Source organism: Mercenaria mercenaria, chromosome 10 (genome assembly GCF_021730395.1).
Source record: "Mercenaria mercenaria strain notata chromosome 10, MADL_Memer_1, whole genome shotgun sequence".
In the NCBI taxonomy this organism is placed as follows: domain Eukaryota; kingdom Metazoa; phylum Mollusca; class Bivalvia; order Venerida; family Veneridae; genus Mercenaria; species Mercenaria mercenaria.
In genome coordinates, this window is record NC_069370.1 from 72804987 (window position 1) to 72826605 (window position 21619).

Sequence of the window (21619 nt, forward strand, 5' to 3'; positions counted from 1 at the left end):
TTGCCCCTTACCATTTCCTTTTCCTCCATCTATATTTAGCATAAATTAATACATGTTTCCATTACAGCTTCTTTTTGTTGTGGGCCTACTATGCAAATGCGTGGCTCTGTAGCTGTGCTTTTAGTGTTCTGTGCTTCTGAGAAATCTACCCTTACCTATTATCTTTTGTTACCTAACGGCAATTTTCATGTAAAGAAAAAATCTAAAGCTGCCATTGTTTAAATCGGTCAAAACTGCCTAAACTTCGCTGACGTGTTGTTCAGAGTATGAACTTACTAATTGGTAGTACCAGTGAAATATAGCTTGCACTGAATCTTTTATATTTGCCCTTTTAGCAACTGGCGAACGGCAGAGAGGGTGAGCTTTGTCCAAATATAAGCATTTATTTTACCAGTTTTAATTGATAACAAATTACAGTTGCAAACCAAAAATCTTTCTGCAGCACATGGGGTCATTAGCATTATATGCCAGTCAGTATTATGACTAAGATCGACTGCCATTCATTTATTCCAAAGATTCATAGACAGCGTTCGTTGTTTACATTTTTAAATCGTAACCGGTGCACTTGTAAAAACCACTTTATTTTGAACAATCGAAGTATGCGAAGAGCTACGGTACGGTCTCTACATTATAGCAAATATTTTAGGCATTCTTTTCAGATAGCTTTTCGGTCAAGAATAAGTCATGTACTTGTAGAATATATTTCACTTTCCTTTCCGGCCTAGAAATAAATTAGTCATGTGTAATAACTGACAGGTAACGTTATTTCGTCCAGTTTGTACAACGGTCCCCTGGTAGGTGGTATTTGTGGAGAGGCGTACGATGGCTCCAGGACGCTGTATGAGTTTCCGGTTGCGATCGAGGTGTTGATCGAGTACGCAACAGTTGACTAAAATTGTGTAGTTTAGAAGTTTGGTAGTGCGCAAGTACACCATATTCCGGTGGTGTTTGATGTGATACGCTCGAAGTGTGCAAGCGGGAAACCGACTTTATATGAAACCATGTTTAGCGTTAAGGACCGTCACAGCAGATGTAGTTTTGGTTTGATTTACATGGCCTACCATACTTTCCACCATGAACCGCCTGTAATTTGGAGTTTTAGACATTATCCGAAACCTGTTTTCGTCCAGATTTGTACATATTTCTACGAAAAGATAAATGCCTGTGAAGCTAGTGAACCAAATACATAAAGGAATATCTAAGGGAGGTTTCGTGTTGACTTACAGAAGGAAGATATTGTCAGTTATTGAGGTTGTTCTTTTTTCCAAGATGCTGAAAAAGACGTCGAAAATCGTGTTTAATTTGTTTTTGTTTCAGCAGGGAATGGTGTGGAAGTAGTGGATAGTTTCGCTTCTTTGTACAATAAAGGAGAGAAAACCCGGTGCATGTAGAAACGCCTCAAATCTAAGAGGAAATGCTGATTTTAGTGGTATGAACAAGTAAGAAATATCCAAGAAAACGTTTTGGATCAATCTCACTAAGTTTTGGCTGTTAGGACCACTCTTGTAAACAAAAATCACATCTTTATCGCCAGTCGAGAAAAATGAACGTTCGCAGTGACCTTATTCGTTCATGGAAGCAGATGGCAGCAGAGAAATAAAATTACCAGTAAAGCAGCTGCCGTCTTCGATATTTATAATCAAAGGTTTTAACACTGAAAACATCCAAATGCTTGTTATAGTCTGGTATATGTCAGACTAATACAGAAAATAATCTGAAATATAAGTTTTATTCAAACGAATAACCCATTAATCTTTCCACAGATGTCCATTTTTCTTCAAAGTTTCATATCTTTAAATTTTGATAGATGTGTTCTCACAAACTAGAATTTATAGCTGTGTCTGCTTGATTAAACTGAAAAACACACATGGCTAGGTACATGAGAGGTAGTGAATAGTACAACGCCCCTCACGCTCCCTAGCACCGACTCGGAACTCTATTGCCCATGAACATTGAGTGGACTACATGATCCCAAAGAACTTCATGTGTCATTGCTCGTATCAAGATACAGAGCAGTTGGACGGATAAACAGCGCTAAAATGTACATAATATTAAGTGTTACATTTGTGTTTATCATTTCAATCAGGCACTGTAATTTCTGATTTGAAAGAGTTTTCACATTTAAAAGGCATAACTTGAACTGGGCTGATCAATTTACATGCACAGATTTGACTTATTGTATTTTTATATACTTTATGGAAAAACACATCAACTTCAATAGTTTTTCTCGGCGTAATAACAGCAATGCCTAGGAATGTTAAATATTATGTTTGTAATATACTATTACACAATGTAGTGCGCTGAACCTGAGAACTCGTCGGTCGACGACCTGCTTAATTAAGGTACATTCTATAGCCAAAATATCGACATTTTAGTGCTTTTCTTTACTACCATTTTGCGAGGTTTTACTGAAGAATAGCACAATTTGATGAATGAAATGCCTTTTGAAATTGATTAAGCTCTCTTTTGAAGTATATATCTTGAAGAATAAATGCCAACTTTTACCTGAAAATCCAGACAGAAGACAGAAAAAGTATTTTTTAGGAGGTCACGTTTTTTTCAAAATTGACAGCTACTACACGCAAGCAGTATTCTGTTTAAAATTGTGACCAAAACCTACCTAAATGAAAGATCTACTTCCTTCGAGCAATCATTTTTTAAATAAATTTGATGAAAAGGCCTGTTAGAGCCGATCATTTCAGATGATTTTTATTTTCTCTTTTTTTCATTCACACATCATCATTTCACTATTGATTTGAAATAAACATGTGTATTTATGATAAAAATCCATAATATCGTTACAAGGGCAATACACATAAATGTCAGATGTGTCAATTTTATTTTTAGAAACGGTTGCGGTCACAAGGTAATTGACAGAATAAAATGTAAATTTCAGCATATTTTTTCGGACAAAAATGTGTTTGTGCGTAGAAATGTGATCAGGCTGAGCACATGGCCTTATGTTTTACATAATTTTCGGCGCTTAACGTAAAAACAGTTTAAGGACATGATTCACAAACATTCAATTTATGCTTAAATGTACATGTGATACATTATGCATATGAATATAGTTCACGATATTATCGCATATGGAAGTAACTGGAATAAATTTGGACTACTTCCTTCGGGTGTTTACATGACTGTGCTGTCAAAAGGCCTCCCATGTGTATACATATTTTGACAGGTCGAGTTGCTCTTGCAGGAACGACGATAAGGTAAGTTTACAAATTAATTAATTTGCAACGAGTACAAAACAAGGTTGATAATCAGTCGTCTGTATTTGAAGACCTGGAAACGACTTTCCCAGTCATTTAAATGGGTGGAGAACATAGCATACCGGTATCATGTGGGTATATATATATTTGCATGCAGCCTACTGTCACCAGTTTAGATAAATCATTAGATGCAGAATTAACGCATTGGCCCATTGTTTTATACTCGTAGATAGTAAATCGATCAGAATGGGTCATTGTCATAGCACATGAAATGTTTATGCACTTGTTGCATTCAAATTGACATAATTTGAAACTTAGTATTTAAAGTTAGTAAGAAGATGGCCAGAAACCCTTTGCATAAATTAATACGTGTATGGTTGGACGTGAGGCTGAATCATACGGTTAGCTATGACGCTAAAACCGTGAATTTCATTCGTCTTGTGTTTGTTTCAGATGAATACCTGCACCATGGAAATATTGTAGATCTAATTTGTAAACTGTCGTGGAACCTGTGTTCGGCTCGCACAATTCCTATTTAATAGGAATGCATGATGGAGACCAACAGTACAGAAAGGTGAATGTCAATTTTCTATATTCAGTAGAGTCTACAATATTCTTGTATGAAAAAGAAACGATGTCTGTAAGTAAGCAAACGAAAGGATACCTCTGCCAAGCTGAAAAGGTCAAGGTTCTGAATGAAGCATGGTCATGACTTAAATATTAACAAATTGATACAAGTTGACTGACAATAACATAGATTACACAAGATTAATAAGTAGAATAATAATTATTTTTCATGACATGCATGCATGAATTTTTCAACTACATCAACTGTGCTGTAGGTCTTATTAAAGAAGTGAAGCTAGATCTACATGAGTAGTTTCGAAATACATGAATTCACACTTGTCAAGATTCCATGTAATGTTAATTTCTGATAATTATTTTTCATATGGCATGCATAAATTATTGTACAACTACATTAAAATTTGTACATCAACTGTGATGTATGCCTAAGTAAAGAAGTGAAGCTACACCATTTGTTTCAAAATACATAAATTCACACTTGTCAGATTCCATATAATATTAATTTCCTTATACTCATAGTTTTGTTATACTGTACTTATTTCAGATGAAGATGTAAATTGATCCAAATAAACAATGGGACAATGAATGTTATAATTACCAAGAAGAAGACTGCATTTTATACAGGTAGGTGCGAGTGTTTTGAAAATAAATGTGACATTTACTTAAGCATTTATTAAACTAACTATAACAATTGATTTTAGACTTATGTGTTTCTCAAAATTGTTTTAATATAAAGTGTCAGCAATTGAATTTTAAAGAGAAAGCACATTTAATTGTGAAAGTAAAATTTATTATATATAAATGTGCATTTTGGTCTTTTATTGCAGTTGAAGTATGATATGTGAATAAATACCCTCAATGCAAGCCTTGTGGAGCTTTTGCTAGACCATGAACAGTAGACATAAAAAAGGTACAGGATAGTTTGCTGCTTTATTAAATTCTTTCATGTATATACTAATTATCAGTTCATTTGAAACATGTACACAACATCAGCATGAAGTGGACAGGGCTATCAAATTTGATTATTTTGTTCCTTCAGTTAATATGCCATTTGTTTATTTTTAAATTATTATATCACAGCTACCTTGATACCTTGTGTATTAAAGCTCCTTCTGCAAATTCAATCAGATTCAAGTAAATCATACTTCATGGCCAGGCAGCAGACATACACATACTATAGTGAACTTTACATCTGGTGACCCATTTCTAAACTTATGGCCCTCTTTGGACTTTGAATTAAATACATACTACAGTATATACTCAGCTCCTCCCCCACTTTTCCAATACCCTTGTAACTTGTTATACATATTTACCATAAATGTCAGGGCCTTTATCTATTTCAGGGATGTTATGTCCCCCCCCCCCCCCTCCCCTCCCTTAAAATATAACATTTAGTTTTGTATTTAATGTACTCCTCTCCTCCTACAGTTTTCATACTGTGTCACAATGTAAGTGTAAGTTGAAATGAAATTATCAACATGAAGTAGGCATGCACATATTGCCAGACTTCAGTTTCAGGTTACTTTCTCTTGAATTATGTCCTTTACTTTAAAATATCACAAATACACTTGTACATTGTGTAGGCCTACTCATAGTTTCAAACAATTCAAAAGAAATAGTTATATTATCAGCATGAAGTGATCATGTGCATAGTGTTAGTTGAAAATGAAGGCGTATGAAGACATAATTATAGACAAATATATATCATCTGCTAAAATTCATAGGTTTTAGTCTTCATTACTTGTACAGGTTACTGTTTTACCACTTCTTAATAAAGTCATGACATTTTCTTAATAATATCTGTCAGACTTATATTGTTATAATTCTAAGAGATAACATTTTAGATTTTGTATTCTAAAATTTATAGTTGTTATGAACAAATGAAACATGTAGGATTTATACTAAGTGTAAAAATAACTTTTTTTTTCATTTCAGATGCTCATCTAAAGGGACACAAGTGTTTGAAGCCTTGGTCAACAACAAAAAAGCAACTGAACCATTTGATGGATTATACAGAATGTACAATCAGATTTCAAGAATCAGAAAAATATAAGTGTCAAGTGTTAGGGAGATAGGAAAATAAGCATCATGCATGAAGAACCTGCCTTAGATTAATTTGCAAAATACATTGAAATCTCACAATTGCTAATGGAAGTTAAGAATGGTGTATTCCTCTGGAAAATATTTGTCTAGACAGTACTGCAACAACATTTTGTTTTCAATTTTCTGAGCACAATTCTACATAATAATTGTACATAAAAACTGTAACATGGTTACATGAATAATACAAAACATGTCATCATATTTCCAGACACAAATTGGGAGAATCAGAGAAGAAATATCAAGAATTAGGGAAAAAGAAATATCTGTCATGCATGAAGAACCGGCTTTATATTAATTTACAAAATGTTTTGAAGCCTCAAAACCGTTAATGACATTATACATATTGAAGATTACAAACGGGCATTTTGATAAATCATATACTGGCACAATATTTTTTTCAATTCACTGAGCCTAGTTCTACTTAAACAATGTAACTTAATAATGTGGTCTTTGAAAAAGTCTTTCATACTTGTTTTATAGAAAACGTTTCATGATTTTTCAATGTAAATGTGCTATTGCTTTTTTTTTGTGGTGTGGAAAGTGAGATTCAAATAATGTTTTTCGCATTATCAGTATTTTTTCCATTATTGGGTGGATTTTTAGCTCACCAGAGCACAAATTGCTCAAGGTGAGCTATTGTGACTGGTCATTGTCCGGCGTCCGTCAACATTTGCCTTGTGATCCCTCTACTAGAGGCCACATTTGTAACCCAATGAATGTTAGTCTTGATGATCTCTAGGTCAAGCTCGAATCTGGGTCATGTGGGGTCAAAAAATAGGTCAGTAGGTCAGATCAAAGGAAAAGCTTGTGAACACTCTAGAGACCACATTTTTGATCCAATCTTTATGAAACTTGGTCAGAATGTTAGTCTTGGTGATCTTTAGGTCAGTTTCGAAACTGGGTATTGTGGGGTCAAAAACTAGGTCAGTAGGTCAGATGAAAGGGAAAGCTTGTGAACACTCTAGAGACCACATTTTTGACCCAATTTTTATGAAACTTAGATCAGAATGTTAGTCTTGATGATCTCTAGGTCAAATATGAAACTGGGTTATGTGGAGTCAAAACCTAGGTGAGTAGGTCAGATCAAAGAAAAAGCTTGTGTACAATCAAGAGACCACATTTTTGACCCAATCTTTATGAAACTTGGTTGGAATGTTAATCTTGATGATCTCTAAGACAAGTGTGAAACTGGGTCATGTTAGATAAAAAACTAGCTCACCTGGTCAAATCAAAGGAAAAGCTTGTGAACAATCTAGAGGCCACAGTTGTGTCCAAATATTTATGAAACTTAGTCAAAAAGTTTGGCTTGATGATTTCTAGGCTTAGTTCGAATCTGGGTCATGTGTGGTCAAAAACTAGGTCACCCGGTCAAATCAAGGGAAAAGCTTGTGAACACTCTAGAGGCGACATTTGTAACCAAATCCTTACGAAATTTAATCAGAATGTTTGTCTTGATGATCTTTAGGTCAAGTTCATCTCTTGGTCATGTGGGGTCAAAAACTAGGTCAGTTGGCTCTGGTGAGCAATATATAGGGCCGTCAAATTACTTGGCAGGGTTATTAAATGTTATATTTCGATGTGACACATGCTAGATTAAAATGATAGTCAAGGTCACAATTAAGTAGTCAAAAACTAAACTTTTTCTGTCTGTACCTTTTTTGCTAACCTGAGCACGAAGTGCTCAAAGGTGAGCTTTTGTGACCCCCCTGTGTCTGTCGTCCGTTCGTCGTCAACAGTTTGACTGTTTACACTCTCGAGGTCACAATTTTGGCCCAATCTTAATGAAACTTGGTCAGAATGTTACTCTCAATAAAATTTTGGACGAGTTTGATATTGGGTTATCTGGGGTCAAAAACTAGGTCACCAGGTCAAATCAAAGGAAAAGCTTGTTAGCAATCTAGAGGCCACATTTATGACTATATCTTCATGCAACTTTGTCAGAATGTAAATCTTGATGATCTTTAGGTTAATTATGAATCTGGGTTAGATGAGGTCAAAAACTAGGTCGCCGGGTCAAATCAAAGGAAAGCTTGTTAATGCTCTAAAGCCACATTTATGACTTACCTTCATAGAAAGTTGGACAGAATGTTAACCTTGATTATTTGAAGTCAAGTTTAAATTTAGGTCAAAAGGAGTCAGAAACTAGGTTACCAGGTCAATCAAGGGTAAGCTTGTTACAACTCTAAGAGTCACATTTACGACTATACCTTAATAGAAACTTGGTCAGAAGTTAACCTTGACGATCTTTAGGCCAAGGTTAAATCTGGGTCAGGTGGGGTCAAAAACTAGGTCACCAGGTCAAATCAAAGAAAAAGCTTGTTAACACTGGAAGCCACATCTATGGCTGTATCTTCATGAAACTTGGTCAGAATGTTAACCGTGATTATCTTTAGGTCATGTTTAAATTTAGGTCAAGTTTGTCATAAACTAGGTCACCCGGTCAAATCAAGGGAAAAGCTTGTTACACTCTAGAGGCCACATTTATTACTATACCTTAGTCAGACTGTTAACCGTGACGATCTTAGTCAATCTGGGCCAGGTGGGGTCAAAAGCAAGGTCACCAGTCAAATAAAAGGAAAACCTAGTTAACAGTCAAGAAGCCACATTTATGATCAGACTATAATGAAATTTGGTCAGAATGTTAATCTTGATGACCTTTAGGTCAAAGTCAAATCTGGGTCAGGAGGGGTCAAAACCTAGGTCACCAGATCAAATCATAGAAAAAGCTTGTTAACACCCTAGAGACCACTGTATATTCATGAAAATTGGTCAGAATGTTAATCTTGATGAACTTTAGGTCAAGTTTGAATCTGGGTCATGTGGAATGTGACCTACTGACCCTACTTTTTTTAAGATACAGCCTGAAATTTGGATGACATTTCAGTTTGCACACCGATCTTAAAACCGACTTCGGTTACCATGAATGTTACCTACTAACCTACTTCTTCAGGTTAGTGATACAGGGCCTTCAGGGCCCTCTTGGTATGAATGTGTTTGGAGCTCACATAACTTGGGCAAATATTCATCATAACAAGATGACTGTATGTAAAATTCATGACTCAGACTTCTAGCTCTAGGTTGTGTTAATATAGAAGCTCGTTTTAAAACAAGGTTAAAATGAAATCAGCTTACTACGTTATGAAATCTTTTAAAGCATACTTATTCCAAGATATATAATAAACTTTTTTATGTCTCCGGTGTCAAAGAACTTAACTCATACAGTTGCCATCAAATTCATATAAAATCTGTTTACATCATCAACATGAATGCATCGGGACTTCTATGCCTAATTATTTTTCTGGAGTTGTTGCCCTTTTGGACCTCGAATAATTCCATCATATTGTAAACCTAAGTCCTACAGTTTCCATCCAACTGATTGAAACTTGGTATACATCAACGGCATGAACTGGATATGTACATGTTGTCCTGACTTTTATGATCGATTATTTTGTTCTGGAGTTATGGCCCTTCTTTGACGACTAATGACAACTACATTGTAGTTTCCCTACATTTCTGTTCATTTCAAATTGAAACTTGTTAAGCATCATGGACATTATGTAAACATGTGCATTTGTTTTGTGTTCATTGTTTTAGCTGAATAACATTATGAGCCGTCGGTATATACTACATTATTGAATGAAATATTTTCTATCAACACCATTCTAGTTCCATTTGCAACCTCCATGAAGGAATATTGTCAAACTGTACAGATAAGGGGAAGTAACACTGTTTTGGAGTTCATTCCTTTTGTAGCACAACTTCTATGCATAATTGTGTATTGATAATATATACTTTTAGTTATGTGGACATGCATGAATTTGTTATGCTGCAAATAAAAATGTTGTCATAAATTACTTAACTTGTTGTCCCTTTCATTCTTTTTTATCATTAATAGCACAGGCATTAACAGAAGATGCTGTGTACTAAAACATTTCGTTTGTATATATGTCTACTACCTTTATAAAAAGGTAATCTTGTTTCCAAGACACTGTGTAAAAAGAAATCCTACATCCGAGTGTCTATCATCAGTCTTGTAAAGAAATGCAAGGCCGTCCGCTTAACTCAATAGGGAGCTTTGGTCTACGGATCGCGAGGCGTATGTTTCTTTGTGACGGTTCGATTAAAGACATTGAGTCTGAAATCATTCGTCCTCCACCTCTGATAATTCATGTGGGAGGTTGACAGTCACTTGCGGAGAACAGGTTTGTACTGGTACAGAATCAAGGAACACTGGTTAGGTTAACTGCTTGCCGTTACATGACTGAAATACTGAAAACGTCATTAAACTCAAAACAAAGAGTTCCAAAGTATTACAAGTTCACAACGAGGAACACAGCTAGGCAGTCAGGCAAAATTTGCTTTCAGTTTCAGTTGTCGGTAGTTTGTAAATGTTGCGATTTCGTGGCTTCTCGGCAGTACTTGTTTATGTAGAGGAACAGCTATACAATAATTATTAATGATATTGGTTCCCCAAACTTATTCTGTCAGTGATATGTTTTTCAAAAACTTCTGAGATAAACCCGAAGGCCTTAAAAATCGTCGAAAGGAATGCATATGCTTTAACAGCGGAGTGTCCTATATTCATCAAAGTTGCACCCAGCTATTTTGGCAATAATATTTTCTCAAAATTTAGACCAGAGGCCACCATTACATATCTATTTTCAAACTTTTGCCGGGTGAGACCACCCTGAAACCTACTCCCGATCGGAACTATGCGTCTCGCTGGTGGCACATTCGATCTAAACTAGAGCCTAACCCCACCAAATAAAGATATTTCTAGATCCGGACCTGCCCTTAGGCATGACTAAGGCCTTTTAGGTCACTGTCTAGTGTCCGAATTGATTCTCCTAACCTCAAGTGTCGGAAACGCTATTTGCAATGTAGAATATATTTCATGTGAAGAAGCTATCCAACAGACTCCTGGAAATCGTAAGGTGCACTAAACTGAATACAAAATGTTCAGACAGGCACTCCTTCATATAACTCGGACGAGGGATCTAGCAAAGTTTTACAACATTTTAGCTTATCAACGAAGTCAGCCAAGATCATAAAGTCAATCTGTTGTCAGGCTTAAGATGCAGGCGTGCTAAAACCCCTAAATGAAGACCTTTATTGACATAATTACTTTTATTTGATGTAATAGAGCTCAATCAGGTTTGAATAGTTTAAATGGCTGCGATATGTATTTCTGCGTACAGACTGAAGGTTTAAATGACTTGTCTGGTAGTCGTATTATTCAAACGGCGTAATGGTCTTGGAAGTAAGAAGTTTTACAAAGCTTGGAACGATAACGCTTTTATTAAATTAAAAAAAGACCGTTTGAAAGAAGTAAAATAGTTCAATGAAGCAGATGATTTAGATTTGATTTGAGGTTGTAGAATATTTTAACCAAAAAAAAAAAAAAAAAAAAAAAAAAAAAAAAAAACCTGTTAATTGTTCTTGAAATATTTTTTGACTGTACTATTTGAATAGTGTTATCGGATCTTTCACACTTGTCGAGAATTATTATCCATAAAGAACTATCCCTTAAGGTAAATATCGTGAAGAACTATCCTTTATTATATTTGGCGGGAATCGAACACGATTTCTCCGTGCAATTTTCATATTTATAGCAACTAAAAAATAGTCCGTCATGTCAACAAAGGACGATGAAAACAATCGTTTGAAGCATTCTAAAGTGTATTTTTAAACGTAAATCGTCAGCCTTTTGAATACAATTAGGGCAATTTAAAGGGTGGCAGGAACTAGATACATGTCTTGTCTGTCTGTAAATACATTTAAAACGGACTCCGCACGTATTTTGAAGCAGCCCTTGATTTTGAAAAAAACATGACCAATTTTGTTATCAAATTCTTTATCGTACGACTTATGAAAGAGTCGTAGTCGTAGTTCGACTATCTGATCGTAAACTTCGTTCCAAGACGAATTCATTGGTATATACTTTTTATAACTTTTGTTCAGTAACAAACCCGCAAATCTATATTATTTAGACCCACTCTTTTTCCGATAGAATGAACCTTAACGTGATGCCGAATGTGTTCTTTGAAAGCAGTAAACAGTTTTCAGTTGTAAGCGTCGAATTGGCTAGAGTCAAAGTTACAAATGAGAGGCAGTTTATAGATTGAAGTGCAATTTTGTACTTTATTAACATAATCATATTAGATAATCATTCATAGACACAAAAGTAATGAACATAGTTCTGGCAGACATTGTTCTACGCGATCGAGCTGCTTACAATGATCCCGAGTCAGACATAAAAAATGTAACATATTTTCGTTATGTTGCCAGTTCAAGAGCCATAGACAAATATGTTTTATATTGTCGAACCTCTAGACAAACACAATAGAATGCATAAATAATTTTAGTACTAATTGGCTATTAGTTGATGTTTTGTTCTTTGCCATCAAAGATTAGAGATTAATTGTCGATTCTAATAAAAAAATGATTTTTTTTTTTTGCTTATATCTTTTAAATTTTTGTTCGGAATTTATTTGGAAAAACGTAATGAAAATATATCGAATTAATGATACCATCCATTAATATGATTATATTCAATTTACGACCACATGCCATGTCCAAAAAAAGTCACAAAAATACACTTACTTGTCTTAAATTTAGCTTTTTTTCTTCGGGACAAAAACGAAACCAAACGACAAAATCGTTTTCATATGAACGAGGAAAAAGTAGTTTTTTATCTTATTATTTTAGGACTAGTCATTTTCTTTACATCTACACGAAATCTTTATTATTGTATTAATTGTTGAAATTCTATAGCTGTTATACTGTTTCAAAATAAATCAGACACTACAGCCGTTTTCTAGGAGGGATAACCTTACAACGAGAAACAGTAAATGTTAGTTAATGACTATTTCTACAGGTAATACAATATAAAAGTATTTTACATACTTTATAGCAGTATTGAATTTTGACTCAGTCATAAATGTTTGGTTTATGTTACATTAAATGAAATGAATATTTAGCCAAGTTGTAAATGTATGGCAAAAAGAGGTATGTCAATATTCTATGATATCTAGACTAGTGAAACACCAACGACGTTTGATTGTATTGTTAATTATAAAACATTTTGTCTATCTTTTAGGTTATGTTTGAAATTTAATTGTTCATATATTAGAAGCAGTCTTTAATTCGTGTGTTAAGTATTACTCATAGGACGACCTAATCAGGACTGGAAATCCATCTACCGACTCCGTGAAGCAATTTAAAGACCAACCACAATGTACAGATGTGCTTTTTCCTCTCATGATTTTTTTTTTAAGTCTCTATACTACAGTATAACAGATGGACAATTTAGGTTCTCCTTGAATTAATGTTTTCATAAGTTAACCTGCAATCTTATTTTATCAATCTCTTTTTAGTTAAATAACATAAAGAAATAACTATCTTACTGTATAAAAGAAGTTATAAAGTGCCTACAGCTATATAAATTTGATCAACTCTGTACACATTAAACACATTGTCTTCACCTAACATATGCAAGTCTCAGTGTGTAACTAGAAACTTGCATTTCCCCTTTTTATGCACAATGAATTTAGTGATTCTGTACCACGTCTTTTAGTACAAAATAGTCTCAGAGACTGGTAGAATCCTCGTTCTACTGAATTGTTCACCATTGTCTCATAGCGTCACACTTTCTTTTTGAAGCCTCTGTTAGGCAAACATATGTAATTTTAACAACTTGTAGAATGCTTTGACAGTATAATAATTTCTGATACAAAAACATGGGTTCGGTACACTGTAGTAAAATCAATCATTTTGATTCGTAAAATAGAAATTAGAATCAAACATGAGGATGTTCCAATCGTTAAGATAATAAAACATATTTATTTCTATACTATATTTAAAGCTTGGTTCACCACAATGGGGGTTTAAAACTGAGTAAGTCACCAAAACAAGCATTTTGATTGGTCATAATGCCATATTAACATTCATTTTATTCAAAGAAAAGAATAATGCTATTTTTTGCATTGTACATGTACCAATATTGTCCTCACTTATGCGGGTTCGAGCCCCACTCGTGGCGTTGAATTCTTCATGTGAGGAAGTCATCTAGCTGGCTAACGGAAGGTCGATAGTTCTATCAAAATGACAAAGTCATCTTGACATAATCTCTTTTGATAATAAAAATAGACCAATTGTTGCAAAATTTAAAAATACTACTGACAAAAAAATAATTAAACCGAAAATATTTGATATATAGAATTCATATTTATTAAGCGCTGTGATCTATATCCTAGAATGATCAAGGGTCGCAGAAAAAATGGTATGAAGAAAACAAGGGGGTAGTTCTTCCTCAATACTTATAAACTGTATGTTGAGGGTAGTATGTTCCGTGAAACAGCACTGTGTGGTGTATAAGAAGAACAGGAGCGGTTACATTTCGTTCTTTTGAATATACCCAAAAAGATTACGCGATGTAATTAATTCATGAAACGATTTTTCCGGATGCCGAGTTCAGGCGTTACTCTATCCGAATGACGGATTTATCAAAACGTCAATGTTTCTATCAAATATGTAAGTCCAAATTGTCATATTTAACAGCTTGAAATGTACGTACCTCTTTAACCATTAGAAAATAACAAAAAATAAATCGCTTGATCTTAAGTATTTGTTCCACCATATTATAATCCATATGTTTATTTACAGCTGTTGGAAGTTTCATTAAATTAAACATTGCAGAAACATTTTTATTCGCGAAAGTACTCGTAAAATTGTGATTTTTTCATAGACTCTCATAATGAAAACTTGAGAGAGAACCAAAATCCAACACATCTAGCATAACAAAATCAAGCACAAGTATGTTCTGAAGTTTTGAATGATTTTATCAGATTCTACACGGTAGAAAACATTTTAGTCCTTACGTGCATTCCTACCTTAAAAGAATCATTGAAATGAAAGAAAAAAGATAATAATGTATACATGAAAATTAAAAAAACTGGATGTATTTAGATATTTACAAGCAGTGGTATACTGGTGATAAAACATAATTGACAAAAGGAAATAAAAAAAAAAACATTATTAAAATTCAACGATATAACGTCTTTGAGTGCATCAAGATACTGATTATTCATGACAAAATATGCATATGGCATGAACTACAAAAGAACACATAAACAATTAATTAAGTCCATTCTTACAAAATTGTTTGAACGAGCCGTTAGAAGACAACAACATAACACAGATCCAGACAGGAAAATATGATATTTTTGTTGTAATTTCCGTTCCGTAATAAAAAGACAAACATATGGATAAAGATGTTGCATTGTCGCAATTACATACCGACAACACAAGAGATGCATTTAGTCGTTAACATTTTTTTCTTCATTTCTTATGTTTGGTCGTGAATGACAGAACACTTTCCATCAGAGTAATTTTCTTTACTTCTTATGTCCAGTAGATAATCAACTTGTCTACTGTCTAAATAACGTATTACTGTATTTTTAAACAATCCAATTTCATTGAACCCAAACCAGACATATCTTTATTGAAAGAAATGTCGGAGTAGGGAAGGTAAGAATTAATAAATATGTCTGAAACACAAGAATTATTGTAATGATATTTTCTTCAAAGGTCAACAGTGTGACACTTTATCAATAGTAACATGTTTCCATGATTAAGATATAAGGGGTGGAAAAAAATGCTGATATTAGAAATAATTTTGTATTGCGTGAGACACACGATGTTATTCTTTCACTCGTCATATTCGTTAGAAACCTTTCCAAGGAAACGTGACATGCTAACAGTCTCCCTGCGTTTTTTCCTTAAGGAAACATATATTTAGATCGTACATTTCTACAGTTAAGATTAATGTTTGATTGGTTGAAAAAGTTAAGAAAATTCTAAGATGTATTTTACGGTGTAAAATGCTTTACCTGTTGGTATAACATGTATTCACCCGTTGGTGTAACATGTATTGGATTTTACCCTCACTGTTTTCCGTCTTTCATGTTTTTGTGTTTGTTTGTTGTTGTTTTTTGTTGTTGTTTTTTCTTCTTTTTTTTTTTTGAGGGGGGTGCGGGGGTTGTTGTTGTTTTGTTGTTGTTTTTTTATTTTGTTATTGTTGTGTTTTTTTTTCCTTTTCCTATTTTCAGTATTAGTTATTAGAAGTGATGTAGTAGTAAATACAGTTTTATATTAGAAAAGAAAAACAAAAATGCTGAGAAAATAGAAATAACAGAAAACTTAAGTTTCGCGATCTAAACATGTTTGTATAATGATGGACAAGCCTTATCTTAAACTTCGAGTTATAAAAGTGAAACAGGTATTTCTTAATTTAAGACAGCATCATATGACCTATTTGGCGCTGTGAAAATAAAATCAATAAGATCCTTTGGAAGCATAGAATGTAACCAAGAAAACGTAAGAGCAGACTCGGTTTGATCGAGTCTGTTCATGAGAGGTAATGGAACAGGCAACACCGCTAGCGCCCCCTATCAGTCCGTGTATGTTTGTTGCGGTATTCCTTCCTGTTTGTAAACTCAAATCAGAGAAAATATCGAAACTTCTAGGGTGCTTTGACGCAAATACTCAGCGGCTCGATTTCTGAAAATATTATTCTGAGCCGCGCACCGCATCAGCTTCAATAAGTAGTCATTTTTAGAGGTTATTAGCTTTGTATCGAGAAATATGCACGAGTTCTGCAGCGGAAATATTGTGCAACGTTAGGAGCGCAAATTCCCAGTATTCTTCCGCTATGAAAGCATATTTCCCTATGCAAAGATAATAACATTTTTATTACATATGTAGCTACACGTACAAATGTAATGTAAATACATGTACTATGAATTTGTTTAATAGCCTGAATAAAATTAATTCAACGACACCCATTAAATTACGTCACGCACCCGATATGAAATACAGGCGTCAGTGGCCTCTGTCAATTTCTCTAATACAATTTTCTGAATCCTTTTCAGTTCATGTACACGTAACAAATAGTTTAAAAAATACAAATTAATTCTGTGTATCGTCACATTCAGCGCATTTAGATTATGTGGATGCAACATCAAGTCAGACGTGACAGTATTCATACATAAGGTGGAATGCACCCCAAATTTTTTTTCCGAATATTGTCCTGAAATTTATACGGTACAAAATTCAGGATATATGCGATTGAGTTCCGGTTTTAGTTTGTCGCCATATTGTTCGTGTTTTTTGCTATTGTGTCACAAACATGGCCCCTGACGTCAGTTTTTGTGCAACGCCCAGCTCCGAGTGTTTTCGGCATTTTTCCTTTCCTGCGCTCTGAATGTCATATAAATGAAAATACAAAGTAATGTTCATTTTGCATACAGAAAATACAACTAAATGCTACAAAATTCAGCGAAATAAGATATACACTTAGGACGTCAGAGACGATATTATGACGTCAGAACGGAAAAACTTACATCAAGTTTTGCTATAAATTTTGCCTTAAAATCCAGTTTATAAAAAATCGGCTCGATGAAAAAACGTACAATTTTGGTATGTTGTTTCGCTATGTGTGTACGTCTAGTAGACACATAAATACTTAGGGGTCACCGACTTCATTTTTACGCAGTATAATATAACTTTACCCCTACCCCCACATAGTTTGAGGCTATATGACGTTAGAGTTAAAAAGAATGTGTTTTCGGCTTACACAACTCACGTTCGTGTTAAAAGCGAGATGTATTTATTATAGAAATGTTCACGATACATTCGATCTGAACTGCAGGTGCCATGTACTAGTGAAAGGAAACACCTCTGACAAAATGTATATCTTGTACTATTGTCCGTAAGTATTTGACCTGGCACTCGTTAATCTTCGCTAATACTTTCCGGCGTTTTCGTTACTTTACGTAATCTTGTATCCTGAAAAGATTCATTGTTACACAAATAACCTTTATAGTTAACCGTCTGACTTCCACGCACGTTACCACGGGTTCGAAATTACCTCAGACCATTTTTTTAAATTCAGTGTAATATAGTGTTACCGTATTTGCCATCTTTTGCAACGACTTTCACGAAATTTAATTGTTTTCTCTTGTGGCATATTTTCGGGAGTAATTTGTTTTTTGTTTTTTTTATTTAAGATACTTTTAAAGATTTTTATTCGACACTTTCTACAAAATATATCGAATACAAGTGTATTTCTTTCAATAAATGAACCAGTTTGAAACAAAATAAATAGGAAAGTGCATCAGTTTTCCGTCCTGTAAATTTTGGAAAATTTAAAATATAAAAAAAAGGTGTTAGACTGAGGACTAAAACCCACAACCCCGAGATTGATGGCTAATCGTTTTGTCCTCGCAGCTACTTGCACAGGCGATATTTTTTTTAAATCATCAAGAATACTTACACATTAGTTATTTCTCTATTGAGGGCCAGGTCAATACTTATGGACAATATCCACTTTTTACTATCCATTGGTTATTCCTAATGATGTTTTCAAAATGCAGATTCAAAGCTTGAAGACTAGATGTCTTTTCTGTTACTAATCTTCTCAGTCTAATGCAAAATGCTAACTTAGCTTTGTAAGAAAAAAGCTAGTATGTGGTCAATTGACGATCTAATTTCATGAAAAATGGTACTTATACATGTTTTAAATATTTAGAAATTTCGTTCATATGTAATTTTATGATATGAATAGTTTGCCTGATTTTACAAGAAATATTTATCAACGCATGTCGGACTGTTGCTCCATTTCCCATGTAAAATCAGCACGAAAATAGTATACCAGATCCTATATCTCATATGAAATTAATATTTTTACACGGATTAATTTATTGTGAATCATGAAACAAATTCTACCAGTTCAGACATCAATCTCCACATCTTATTCATGCGAGATTATGAGTTGAGAGAAGAGTCTGTTCTATACGCATAATGCGGAGCAACTGGTATCATTTATTTCACATCCTTGGTAAACGACCAGCAAATAAAGTCCTGACCTTCCGCACGAGAAAGACAAAGAGACAAAGACAGTGATGTCATAGTAAGGCACTGTAGCTAGTCCAGCTAATAGACTTTATTCTTTAAGGATAGATCTTCAGATGACGATAAAGTATTGCAGTTGGCCTGACGCAGAGAATCTATTCTTGAGACAGTCTTTTTATAACAACAAAGCACAACCGCTGATCCGATGCAAATAATTCATTTATTAGCGGGAACCTTTTGATCAAGTGCAGTTACAAACTCTTAGTAATAAATACTAGAAACTATGTTAGAAAACCCTCACCAGTTGCAGCTGAGTACGGAAATTTAGTAAATGCCATACCTGTTTCTCCGGATGCCCTGGATTTAGAAACTGTAGTTTCGTGTTCACAATCTGAACACTTAAATTTAAATAATCATAAGTGATATCAAGGAAATGTCGTTTACATGATTTACACCCTTTATCAAATATCTCATATTTCATATCTACATACTTCTTTTCGGAACATGTCCGTAATCACCTGAATGTTTCAATTTATTACATGTTTTTTGGGGGTTTTTTTTAAAGAAAATCAACTTTTTCTTTTACACTTTCTTAGCAAATCTCACCATATGTCTCTCAATACTTCATGTCGATTCATTTCATCAATTCATTCCCAATGTACCGTATATACATGCAGCTTCGCATAATAGTACTTTTTAAATTATTTTGTTAAATAAACGACGATTAAGCGTGTCATTTTTTCATGGGGTAGGGGTAAAATATCGTCAAATATTGAAAAATATAAGTCGGTGACCCCTAAGTATTTATGTGTCTACTAGACGTATACACATTGCGAAACAACATACCAAAATTGTACGTTTTTTATCGAGCCGATTTTTTATAAACTGGATTTTAAGGCAAAATTTGTAACAAAACTTGATGTGAGTTTTTCCGTTCTGACGTCACAATATCGTCTCTGACGTCCTAAGCTTAAATCTTATTTCGCTGAATTTTGTACCATTGAGTAGCATTTTCTGAATGCAACGTGATAATTATTTTGTATTTTTCATTTATATGACATTCAGAGCGCAGGAAAGGAAAAATGCCGAAAGCACTCGGAACCGGACGTTGCACGAAAAGTGACGTCAGGGGCAATGTTTCGGACATAATAGCAAAAACCACGAACAATATGGCGACAAAGTAAAACTGGAACTCAATCGCATATATCTTGAATTTTGTACAGTAAAAATTTGAGGACGAAATTCGACAAAAAAATTTGGGGCGCATTCCACCTTAATAGCAAACTTGGAAAAATTCTTTTTAAACTTACCTTTGTAAAGAGAAAATGGACATCACAATTAATAGGAAACCAGTGTGAATTTAGTTACTATCAAAAAGGCAGAATTCTTTTGATAAACCAACAGTGCCCCATAATGATAAAAGAAGTTGCGTTATCATAAATAAATGGCAGTACCTGGTATTACAAATTCTTTGTATGAAGCTTGATGTTCTATTAAGTTATTAACACAATGTCAATTGTTTGCATTAATGATAATCCATAATTCCTGAATATAATATCAGTTTATTATATAGACTACAATTAAATTAAAACTCAATTTGGCATTTTTATTCTATTAAAGAAAAAGAAATACGTCTTCTACAGCACAAGATGAGGAGAATTAATTATAACTAAAATATTTGTTATACGGTTAATCCAGGAAGGTCTAATACAACGTGTCAGTTGTTCCATGGTTAATCATATTAGCCATGATCATAGAAACCCGTTAAATAGAAATTTGTCTCTTTTCGGCTGAATATTAGAAACTAGTGATTTAAATTTTAATGTAAATATCTAACGTTCTTTCAACAAATAAACTTTTGAACTTACATAAACCTGTTATCCTAAACACAGACTATTGCAATTCTTTTAAATGCCATTTATATTGTCAAATGACATCTTTTAGGACAAATTTTGTCGTCCAACTAATTAGCTATGGTAAACCTCTTGTGTGGGAGAATGACAAACCACCATTGACATGATAAATTCTTATTTCAAATTCATTCTAAGAAGTTCTTAACCAGAATTTTATCAAGAACACAAACTATGTTGGTCGAAATCCAATATAGTTTACCAAACTCCCAACAGTCTACGGCTGTAAAAGGGTAGGACTGGGACGATTACCCGGTTAATCGGATCCGATTCGATTACTAAGTGAAACCGGTTTCAATTTTGCAAAACCGCTAATCGCTCTCAAACAACAAACTTCCCGAATGGTACCTTATCTTTATACATTTCTTTGACCAGCACATAGGCCCGCAGTATATTACCGCTAAACTACATCAACTTGAACATATATCCAATACAGAAGTCTCGGATTTGCTTGTCATGATATATCTAAAGTGAAATATACCAAAATGCACACTGCTTGCAAACGATAAAATCCGTAAATTCTTACTGAAGTCAGACGCTGGAAGTACCCTCATACGGTCGTCAAGAAAGAAAATAGCATTTTAAATATGGCGGTCGATTAACCGGTTCGATTCGATTTCATACAAACGATTAACCGGTTTCAAAATTTTGAAATCGTCCCAGCCCTGAAAAAGGGAGATAAGCAACACATGCTTTTCCATGCCTATGAATTTGAATCACAAATGTTTTGTTCAAAATTTACAGACAGAACATTGGTAAACTATACACATTGATGGTTTCACTCCAAAATCTATGACAAATATACTGGACTTAAAGCAAAAAAAAAACTGCATATGAAGGGATTCGAACTCGGGACCTTGCGCATGCAAAACTTGTATGCTAACCACTGGACCA

General features: G+C 34.1%; 1 long non-coding RNA gene across 1 annotated transcript; it reads left to right on the top strand.

Annotated features, from left to right (window-relative positions):
* Positions 1–2878: 2878 nt before the first annotated feature.
* Positions 2879–4418, top strand: LOC123555281 (uncharacterized). The gene is made up of 3 exons (XR_008365957.1): positions 2879–3215; positions 3669–3789; positions 4345–4418. It is a non-coding gene; the product is annotated as an uncharacterized LOC123555281 (long non-coding RNA).
* The last annotated feature ends 17201 nt before the right edge of the window (positions 4419–21619 follow it).